The following is an 11432-nucleotide window of genomic DNA, read 5'->3' as shown; positions in this document are numbered from 1 at the left end:
TTCCTCCATTCTTCAGGCATCTTTTCGCCCGCTAGTATTCTGTTGAATAAGTTGGTCAAAAACTCCACAGCCATCTCTCCAAATTGCTTCCATACCTCTACCGGTATGTCATCAGGACCAACTGCCTTCCCATTTTTCATCCTTTGTAATGCCTTTCTGACTTCCCCCTTAGTAATCATTTCCACTTCCTGGTCCTTCACTCTTGCCTCTTCAACTCTTCCTTCTCTCTCATTTTCTTCATTCATCAACTTCTCAAAGTATTCTTTCCATCTATTTAGTACACTACCGGCACCAGTCAACACATTTCCATCTCTATCCTTAATCACCCTGACCTGCTGCACATCCTTCCCATCTCTATCCCTCTGTCTGGCCAACCTGTAGAGATCCTTTTCTCCTTCTTTCGTGTCCAACCTGGTGTACATGTCTTCATATGCCTCTTGTTTAGCCTTTGCCACCTCTACCTTTGCCCTATGTCGCATCTCGATGTACTCCTTTCGCCTCTCCTCAGTCCTCTCAGTATCCCACTTCTTCTTCGCTAATCTCTTTCCTTGTATGACTCCCTGTATTTTGGGGTTCCACCACCAAGTCTCCTTCTCCCCTTTCCTACCAGATGACACACCAAGTACTCTCCTGCCTGTCTCTCTGATCACCTTGGCTGTCGTCGTCCAGTCTTCCGGGAGCTTCAGTTGTCCATCGAGAGCCTGTCTCACCTCTTTCCGGAAGGCCGCACAACATTCTTCCTTTCTCAGCTTCCACCACATGGTTCTCTGCTCTACCTTTGTCTTTTTAATCTTCCTACCCACCACCAGAATCATCCTACATACTACCATCCTATGCTGTCGAGCTACACTCTCCCCTACCACTACTTTACAGTCAGTAACCTCCTTCAGATTACATCGTCTGCACAAAATATAATCTACCTGCGTGGTTCTACCTCCGCTCTTGTAGGTCACTATATGTTCCTCCCTCTTCTGGAAATAAGTGTTCACTACAGCCATCTCCATCCTTTTTGCAAAGTCCACCACCATCTGCCCTTCAAAGTTCCTTTCCTGGATGCCGTACTTACCCATCACTTCTTCATCGCCCCTGTTTCCTTTACCAATATGTCCATTACAATCTGCACCAATCACAACTCTCTCGCTGTCTGGGATGCTCAGAACTACTTCATCTAGTTCCTTCCAGAATTTCTCTTTCAACTCTAGGTCACATCCTACCTCTGGTGCATAGCCGCTAACCACATTATACATAACACCGTCAATTTCAAATTTTAGTCTCATCACTCGATCTGATACTCTTTTCACCTCCAAGACATTCTTAGCCAGCTCTTCCTTTAAAATAACCCCTGCTCCATTTCTCTTCCCATCTACTCCGTGGTAGAATAATTTAAACCCTGCTCCCAAACTTCTAGCCTTACTACCTTTCCACCTGCTCTCTTGGATGCTCGGTATTTCAACCTTTCTCCTAATCATCATGTCAACCAACTCCTGTGCTTTTCCTGTCATAGTCCCAACATTCAAAGTCCCTACACTCAGTTGTAGGCTCTGTGCATTCCTCTTTTTCTTCTGACGCTGGATCCGGTTTCCTCCATTAATAATATGAGCATTTGTTGTTTTAACAATATTTTTAAACTGATCACATTATTTTAATATGTACGTATGTCCCCCCAGTTGATCATTGAGGAGGAATTCTGCCTGAATTGGTCACATCCTTTCTTTCTTCAGTATGTTATTGCCCATGCCTTTTAAAATCCTTTTCAAAGTATGCATACTAATAGAGTGATGATCAAAAGTTTACACACCCCTGTTCACAGGACAGGTTTTTGTGATATAAAAGGAATCTGATCAAGAAAAATTATTTTACAACTTTTTCCACAATTAATATGACCTAAAACCTGAAAAAAGGGAAATCTTTTCAAGAAGGGAGTTGAAAAAAAACAAACTGAGAAAATTTTTTGATCAAGTGTTACAACCTCTTATAACTGGGGATTGGGTTGTGTTGCATTATGATTGTTCTTGATCAGATTTCTTTTATATCACAAAAACCTGTCCTTTGAACAGGGGAGTGTCAATGTTTTATATCCACTGTTACAATTTCCTCACTTTTGCTCAATAGAAAACTGACCATATTTCGAACTGATCCAAAAAGTAAAGTTGAATTTAATCGAGCAAATGAGCCATATTTCTGCTTCATACCGCCTTTGTATCATTTAACGTTTTTTAACACAAAAATATCATATCAAATAATGTCAAAAGTTCACAGTGTAAAATGAACAGATACTGATATAACAATACACCTTTGAAGTTATTATGTGATATTGAGCGTCTTTCTAGCCTTTATTTTGTGTGTGTTTTCAGTGCCACGGTTCCATAAGAATACACCAGCACATCACTAAGATGTTAATCTATGGCTGGTGATACATATTATCCATAGATATTGCCAGCATTTATAAGTTTCTTTGTCCTTTCCCTCTTGCTGCCAAGGGACAAAACACACAACAGCGACAAGTCATTAATCATAATGCAGCATTTTTGCATCCAACAAGTGCAACCGTGTGTATTGTACTGTTCCTGACATAATAAGAGCAGCTCTGTTATGTCACAAGAAAAGCATTTTAGTTTCCCGACTGGAGACGTTACTGCCTTGTTGTTGCCTATTTATTTACACTCAATTTACATGGTGAAACATGTACAGACGATCATGACCCTCACGGTCTCATGTCATAGTTTGTGGTTCTGCTTACACTCAAAGGGAGTAAAATGAAATATTCCCCAAGGTAAGATGTCTATTGGCTCTTTGTGCTCTTTCCTTCGAGCTGATAACCTGAATATACACTGATCAAAAACATAAAAGAACCATTTGTTTCTGCGTCCATTTGACATGACCTGAACTCAAATATCTAAGACTTTTCTATATACACAAAAAGCCAATTTTCTCTTAAAATATCATGTCTTTAATCCGTCTAAATCTGTGTTAGTGGGACTTCTCCTTTGCTGAAATGAGCTTTTCACCTCACAGTGGTGGCATATCAACTCGATGCGAAGGAGATGCATCGCACTGCGTGAAATCAAATGTGGTCACATACAGTCAGATAATGACTACTTTTCTGAACCCTAGTACAGTATTTTCAGAAAAATGGGTCTCCTTTTGTGCAGCTAAGAAAAGTATTGGATCAGAAAGTTTCACTCGTGAAAAATGGGAGCAAAAACTATTGTTACGTTACATTGGGCAGCATATAGTGTCTCTACTGACAATATTCTGATGCAATCTTTGTATAATTTTTGTTTTTATACATCAGCAGTCAACATTTAGCTCTGGAAACAGTGAATTACCAACATATAGCATTTAGTACAAATTCCAAACCAAATGTGAAACAAGTCAGCACAAATGTCTGGAGCGGTTTCGTGTTGACTGTCACAAAAATGAATTCATGTTTTGTACCAGTTGTGTGTAAATTAACTCTTTTTTTTATAAAACATTATTTAAAACATTTGTCGCATCTAATGTTATGTGAAACTAGACAATAACTTCACATGCATGAACATTTGAAAAATAGCGTTCTGCATATAAATATTTTAGTTTTTAAAATCACCTAGCAATCAAGGCGACCAATGGAAAAGGTTGCCTTTTATGATTCAGTCTTTTGTGTATTCTTTATTACTATGTTAATAACGAAGTTCCATTTTGGTGAGCTGGGACTCACCATCACTTACCTGATAAACAGCAGTTTTGGAAAGTGTTGTCTTGGTTACTGTTCAACAATCACTGCCTAACACAACTTACTTTGGTGTCTGTACAAGGATTGTGAATATGTTTCTAAAATGTATTGTCATTTCGCAACGAGATAATAAAATTCTTGGTCCATTCACAACCAAATGCTTTCATCTTTGAACTCCAATCTCAGTCAGGTGGAGGGAGTTGCCATATCTGGCTCGCAGGCAATTCAGTAAGGACAGATCAGGTCAGGCCAGAGCTTGCCAGGCGACTTCAACGCTTGTGCCTGTGATCACATTTCTGGTTGACTTGTTAACACACTAAGATTTACAATCAGACACCTCCTGAAGTGATGCACTCCACCACCAACATTTGGATGCTTTTAGCACAAGCAAACAACACCCCGTTCTTGCACCAGCACGGGTGTGAAGTCGCATTCATTCCAAAACAAACAAACACACTTGATGCCAGAGGCAGCTGCTTGAGATGTCCACAAATACCCCGTTTTTATCTCACTTCTCGTAGTAATATGAGATGACTTTCAGTTGGTGAGCCGGCAGCTACTGAAGCTTCTGCGACCTGGCGAGTGCACATCGTTGCTGATTTTACATCTTTAATGGGCCACCCCGAATCATTTATGAGAGTTTTCTTTCTCCCGCAGTCTTCAGGCAGTTTACTTTGTGCACTTGTGACATGATCAATCATCCAAGCAAGATGTTGGATGTCCCACTTTAGCTTTGCGGGGCTGCCGTTTCCCGCAGCTGAAGCCTGCCGCATTGCCATGACAACAGCCAAAATATGTCTGAGTTTGGATCTTTTCATTGGTTCATTGGTTCATCTCCGCTTGTGGAATCATGTGAGTTTGGTGACAGTCCACGGTCTGATATTTAACAACAGTATTCACTGTCTGTGTATCCTTGAGTGCATAAGCGAGATATTAAATTGACCTAGAAATGATCTTGTAGAACCATTGACATCTCGATTGAGAACATGGACCACTGTTTCTGGGGATAGAGCCACTGATCAGGCCAGTCAGGAGTAAATACAATAAAACATGTTCCTGTGTTTTGAGCAACTATAACTCAATAAAACAAATATTGTTTACACATTATTGTATTCCGAAATTATCACACATACCGCACATACATGCAAGAGGTTTCCCCATCCTTAGTACATAAACTGTTCCAGACTAAACACGGTTCTCGGTTCACTCTCCAACATTTGGGGAAGATCAATGAAATACATCTTGTAGCTGGGAAAGTCTGGCCTACAAAATCAAAATGTGGCACTAAAATAATATGATTACACTGCAGTGTCCAAAAAGAGCAGTCAAGAAAACATTTTGTTGATGTGCGGACTCCTTCCCAAAAATTTGAATATCATGGAAAAGTGTATTTATTTCCATTATTTATTACGATAGTTATTTTTGATAATTCCATTAAAACTTTAAACTTTCATATAATATAGATTCAGTGCCCTTAACTTAGACAATATCAAGTATGTATTTTTACATAATGGTGGCTTCAAAGTACAAAATAAGTACAGTGTCATGGTCCTGGCGGTCCAGCCCTGGTTGGGCGGGTCCCCGTACACCGGCGCTGATTACAAGGTGCACACCTGCGCCTCATCCTGGCTGATTAACCTCGGTATTTATAGGAAACAGGGGACGACTGGTCTTCGCCACATCGTCGCAACTCATGCCCCGTTCCAGCATTCCCGTACTCTTGATCGTCAACCCTGGAGTACCGACCTCCGCCTGTAATCCAACCGACCCCGTGAGCCTGACATCTTTGATACTCCTGCCTTCCCAGATCGTTCTTCCGTGTACCGACCCCTGCCTGTCCATGGACCTGCTCTCCACGCCCGACGTCCTGATTACCGTTGCCCCACTTGACTGTCTGCCTGATCCCTGACTTTGGACCGAATAAACACTTTTCCCAAACTTCCTCTGCGTCTCCAGAGTCCTGCATTTGGGTCCTCCTCCATCTCGATGGGTCGTGACATACAGTATGTATAGTTATTGCTGATATCAGATTAGACCGATATTGGAATCGGGCAAAACGTCAGGTTTCGATATCGGTATCAGATCGGAAGTGAAAAAGTTGGACAGGGACATCCCTAAAAATGACACACAGTCTGAGGGGAAAGGAAGTTTCCAGGGCACCAATATTCTACAGAATACCATTCACGCCATTTTTTTTAAGGACCTCCAACTATGCTTTCAGTCATAAATGCAGTATTATAATTACATTTCTTTAACTGGATTTATTTCATGCAGAATTGAAAAAAAAGACAAGCTTTTGAAAGTATAGGGTGTCAGATACTATGAAAGGTATTTTTGCATTTAAAGCGTGCAATATATTCCAAATGGATTGCTATGGCATTCACTGGTCTCAAGAAAACTCAGTGATCCGTGATTTCAAGCCAGTCTCAGACTTCAATGAGTCACGCCTCGTTAGCGGCTGCTATAAATTTCCAGGTTAGGTGGGTGTGTCAGAGGTCCAGATGGGGAAATCCACATTAGCTGGAACTTGGAAGGTACGCAAGCCACTGCATTAAAGCCTAGAACACAAAACTGTTTAACAGCTTCCTTCCACAGGGTGTGAGACTACTGGATAAAACGACTCGATTCTTTTGCTGGCTGCCCTGTACTTAATGACAAAACAATAAACTCGGCATTGTCTCTTTATTTAACTACTCTGGACAATCTTGTCAATTTTAAAAACTTTTTTCAGTTCTTTTGACCAACACAATAATGACTGATATAATTTTTTTTTTAAATTTTCTAGGAATTGAACTGGTTCACTCAGCGTAATAATTGTTCCATTTAAAAAGTGGATTAAAGAAATAAAATAAGTGAATGTGTTTAAATTAATTGCTGATAATTGTTCTTCCAACTGTGCATTGGCAAAGCGTGCCCCTCCCTGTGACTGCACACAACCTGTCCGCACCCGTCGACATGTCAGTGCGCATTAGCTCCGGCCCAGCAGGCAGGACCTTCTGCACTTCCACTTCTCTGCTTCCTCTCCACATCCACCAGGGACCGAATAAGTGTGCACTATTTGTGGTTGTACTTTAGATCGCCCGGCAAAGTGTAAAAGACATCAAGCCTAAATAGGAATGTGAGACCACCTGATGATTTCCCTCACAAAATAATCGCCTTGGCAGATGAGTGACACTGAAAGGGTGAGACGGTGGAGCGCCAAACTGTGTGTGCTGTCATAAAGCTTTAAACACGGCACTAATGGCCAGAATGAAGGAACTGGGAGGCTTTTAGAGCAGAAGCGCCACCACCTCCACTCCTCGCTCGCTGTAACCCACATACTGTACTGTATTGTATGAGCTTTGACCTCCTCCTAGTTGCACATGCTACTCTGCCAGGAATTAATACTGTAATCCATGCATATTTGTGCTTCATTATTCACAACTTCACTACAGTGTTTTTCAGGGGTTTTTTTCGGATTTGCTTTTTGTTTTTTTAAAGAGAGAGACGTCATCTATTTATTTTTACTTGACTGGTATTTACGATCAGCAATCCGTGTTTCTTTACTCCCCAAAACAATGGCCTTGTTTTTGTTGTGGTTTAACTGAAGGGAATTTTGGGTGATCCAGTTATTTATTTTTATATATTTTTTATTTTACCTCAATTGAACTGTAGCCGGAGGCAGGGTGGATCAGCTGGTAAAGCGTTGGCCTCACAGTTCTGAGGACCCGGGTTCGATCCCGGCCCCGCCTGTGTGGAGTTTGCATGTTCTCCCCGTGCCTGCGTGGGTTTCCTCCAGGCACTCCGGTTTCCTCCCACATCCCAAAAACATGCAACATTAATTGGACACTCTAAATTGCCCCAAGGTGTGATTGTGAGTGCGGCTGTTTGTCTCGATGTGCCCTGTGATTGGCTGGCAACCAGTTCAGGGTGTACCCCGCTTCCTGCCCATTCATAGCTGGGATAGGTTCCAGCACTCCCCGTGACCATCGTAAGGATAAGCGGTGAAGAAAATGGATGGATAGATGAACTGTAGCCTCCTCGAGACACTGCGATATCTGAAGCTGTTATCTGGATCCAGTAGGGTTCAAAATCATAGCAGTCTAATGTGACCAACCAGATTAATCCACATTTTCAGTATATTTTTGATTGCTACATCTCAAACAAGTTACCAGTAGGTGCAGTAGATTTTCAGAAAAACAACTAAACCCAGCATTCATGATAAACACACTCTTAAGGCTGTGCAAATGGACAATTTGTTGAAAGGGGTGTGTGTGTGGCATTCAATCAGTGAGGTCATCAATTTTGTGAAAAATGGGCGTGAATCAGGTGGCCCCAATTCAAGGTACCTGTTGAATATGCATTTCTTCTTGAAAGCCTGAGGAAAACTTGCCGTTCAACACATTGGGCAAAAGAACAGCAAAGAGGTGCAAAAAGTGATGGGGCATTCAGCTAATGCCTTAAAATGGAGAGCAAAACCAGAGACAAGTGGCAGAAAATGGAAGACAACCATCAAAATGGATTGCAGAATAACCAGAATGGCCAAAGCTCAGCCAATGATCAGCTCCAGGATGACCAAAGAGTCTGTAGTTACCTGGAAGTACTATGACAGTGAGAAGATAGTGAGACTAATCTATTTACAAGAATCCCCTGCCTTATTTATCGCATACCAGGTTTCATGGATCGGTTTGTATATGTCAAGGTACTTGAAGAGGACAATCTCTTGAAATGGGTGTTTCAACAAGACAATGACACTAAACACACTAGTAAACATGCAAAGTCATGAAGTGGCCAGCCCAACCCCCAGGCCTTTCACCCGAAGAAGCTGGGATTGGGTCCCTTGTAAGGATAAGCGGGCTTGGAAAATGGATGGATGGGTGGATGGACTGTTTGATTTATTTTCTTAAGCAAACAGAACTTGTTAGTGAAATACATGAAATGTATGTGGATATATTAGCTTTGTTTTAATAGCCCTGGTTTCGACTACTGTGTTAATACTGTAGGTGCAATCTTCAACAGCAATACTTACTCCCTATTCGCAGCAAAAAAAAAAAAAAAACAATTCTGAACAGGATGTTGCAGCCTTAAAATTAGCCCACACCCTTTCCTGCGTTAAAATGGCTTGTATATGTGTATGTGACCTTTTCGGCATATTTGGCTTGAAGGCTCTTAACACGATATTGTGCGACTATGTGGCAATTTATCTAAACACACTAAAGAATCTGAGTTGGTTTTCTGGCTTTTTGACACAAAACACTGGAAAAGATTTGGGAATTTTGAATTTAGGCACGCAAACGGGTTCAAATACCGGCCCCGTTCCTGTGTGGGGTTTGCATGCATGACAAGTAGAGTGAAGACTCTTAAATTTCCCCTAAGTGTGAATGGTTGTGTGTTCATATGTGCCCTCCAATTGTCTGGCAACCAGTTCAGGGTATACCCCGCCTCTCGCCCGAAGATAGCTGGGATAGGGTTCCAGGATGCCTGTGACCCGGGTGAGGATAAGCGGTAAAGAAAATGGATGGATAGATGGTGCTGAATTGTTGATGATCAAACATCTCTGAGTGTCTTCAAAGCACTATAATGTTTTATGATGATGATACGATGTTTATTCGTGATCACTGGCTGTAAATAACACTGTAGAGTAAACTGCAAATAACTGACTGTTGTTGTGATTGTGTTTGACAGGAAAAGCATCTCTCTGTGTTTTCTCTCCGTGTGACCTTCCCTGAGCACCTTCTCTCACACGGGTTGACCTTTAATCCCTCCCACATCCACACTGCTACCAGTCATACACAATGTTGCGGCGGCCTTTACTTCATGCCCCATGACAACATGCCAAAACAGTGCGGGTCGTAGCAATTGTTTAGTTGACTGGAGCAGGTTAGGCAGCTGGCGAGGCTGCCTACAGAAGACGAATATTCATCCGATTATGAATTATAATCAACATTAATTGGAGACTCTAAATTGCCCATGAGTGTGATTGTGAGTGTGACTGTTGTCTGTCTTCATGTGCCCTGTAATTGGCTGGCAACCAGTTCAGGGTGTACCCTGCCTCCTGCCCGTTGACAGCTGAGATAGGCTCCAGGACTCCTGCGACCCTTGTGAGGATAGGTGGCCAAGAAAATTGATGAATGGATGTGATTTAGAATGCTAAATATTCTCTTTATGGAAATGATATATTATTATTTTAAGACAATATATCATGTTCTATCCATCCATGACTTACTTATTGATCTAATAGGCGGTATCGCAAGTTTTAAGATTTTTTTTCATTTGGTACGGTACAGAGGTGGACCATGTTCGCCCACTGAACATATGCTAAACATCAGAAAATTTTACAGTTTTGTGCTCTCGTCACTAATTTGCTCCATGAGCAATTCCAGTCCACCTTTGACTTGCAGGTATTACGGTTTGCAATAGTCTACGCTTTTTGAGGTATGTCAGACTCATTTGAAATGGCATTCAAAAATATACTGTATGTGTTTTCAGACGATTTTTAAACAAATAGATTATTTATTTTTGGTCATGTCTATGAAAGTGGGTCACAACATTTCAACATTGCAAATTCCAGGGTAAAAACAGTTAAGAGCCAGTGCCTTCGAGTTCATTTTAAGAGTTCCATGAAACTTTTGCTCCCCCGGAGTGAAGTTGGAAAGAATATTAATCCATTTCTTTGGAAGGGCAAGGAACCTCGACTAAAAATTGCTACTCTCCAGGAGGGAGAGAGGATGGACATTTGTCTGTGTCCAATTTTAATTTTGGGAGGGAGGTTTTTACCCTTTGCACACTCACTGCATGGTTTAAATATTTCATGGCCTCTCTTAGAAGGAAATATAGTGCAACCTTGGTCTCTCATGAGTGCTATTATCCTATTTAGTCATGAAAATTTCAAAGTCAAAGTTTGGTTCATTGATATCACAATATGTCATCAACTTGGTTCTGTGTGGAAAAACTGTCCTGCATTTAAACACACCAATCTTAAATAACTTCGATGGGCCCATTGAGTTTCCACAATGGAGAGATTGCCAGATTAATCTGCTTGACGATATCTATGATGGTAATGGCACATTTCAAGATATTACGAGAACTTTTGATTTACAAAAGACGTCTTTCTATTTTTTTTTACAGATTCGGGAGGCATCAAAGACAAAACATGTAGATAACAGTGATAAACTGGTTTTACATCTCGTCTTTGAATTTATTGAATAGTTAAAGGCATGGTGCATGGTCACGGCCAAATATGAAGTATATTCAAAAAGAAAATTCAAATAAACCTTCATCGTTAGAAGTGATTTGGATGTGGGAAATATCTAATAGTATAGTAATAATTATGATTGGGAGCCACATTTTGACTGCAAACGTGTATGGACTAATATAATTATATTTTCTAGATAATCAGATTAGGAATTTATTCATTATCAGTTTGTTCACAGAATTTATTCAACATCTTGCAAGCGTTTTCAAATCCATCCATCCATTTTGATCACATTGTAATAATTTTCATAATTCACATCGATTCAGCATATTTCCCATTGAAAGTTTCCTATTTGGCTGCACGGTTGGGCAACTGGTTAGAGCGTTGACCTCACAGTTCTGAGGACTGGGGTTCAAATCCCGGCCCCACCTGTGTAGAGTTTGCATGTTCTCCCCATGGCTGTGTGAGTTTTCTCCGGTCACTCCGGTTTCCTCCCACATCCCAAAAATTAATTGGAGACTCTAAAATTGCCCCTTGGTGTGA

Source organism: Syngnathoides biaculeatus, chromosome 2 (genome assembly GCF_019802595.1).
Source record: "Syngnathoides biaculeatus isolate LvHL_M chromosome 2, ASM1980259v1, whole genome shotgun sequence".
In the NCBI taxonomy this organism is placed as follows: domain Eukaryota; kingdom Metazoa; phylum Chordata; class Actinopteri; order Syngnathiformes; family Syngnathidae; genus Syngnathoides; species Syngnathoides biaculeatus.
The sequence above is the reverse complement of the archived record's forward strand: the minus strand, read 5'-3'. Positions refer to the sequence as shown.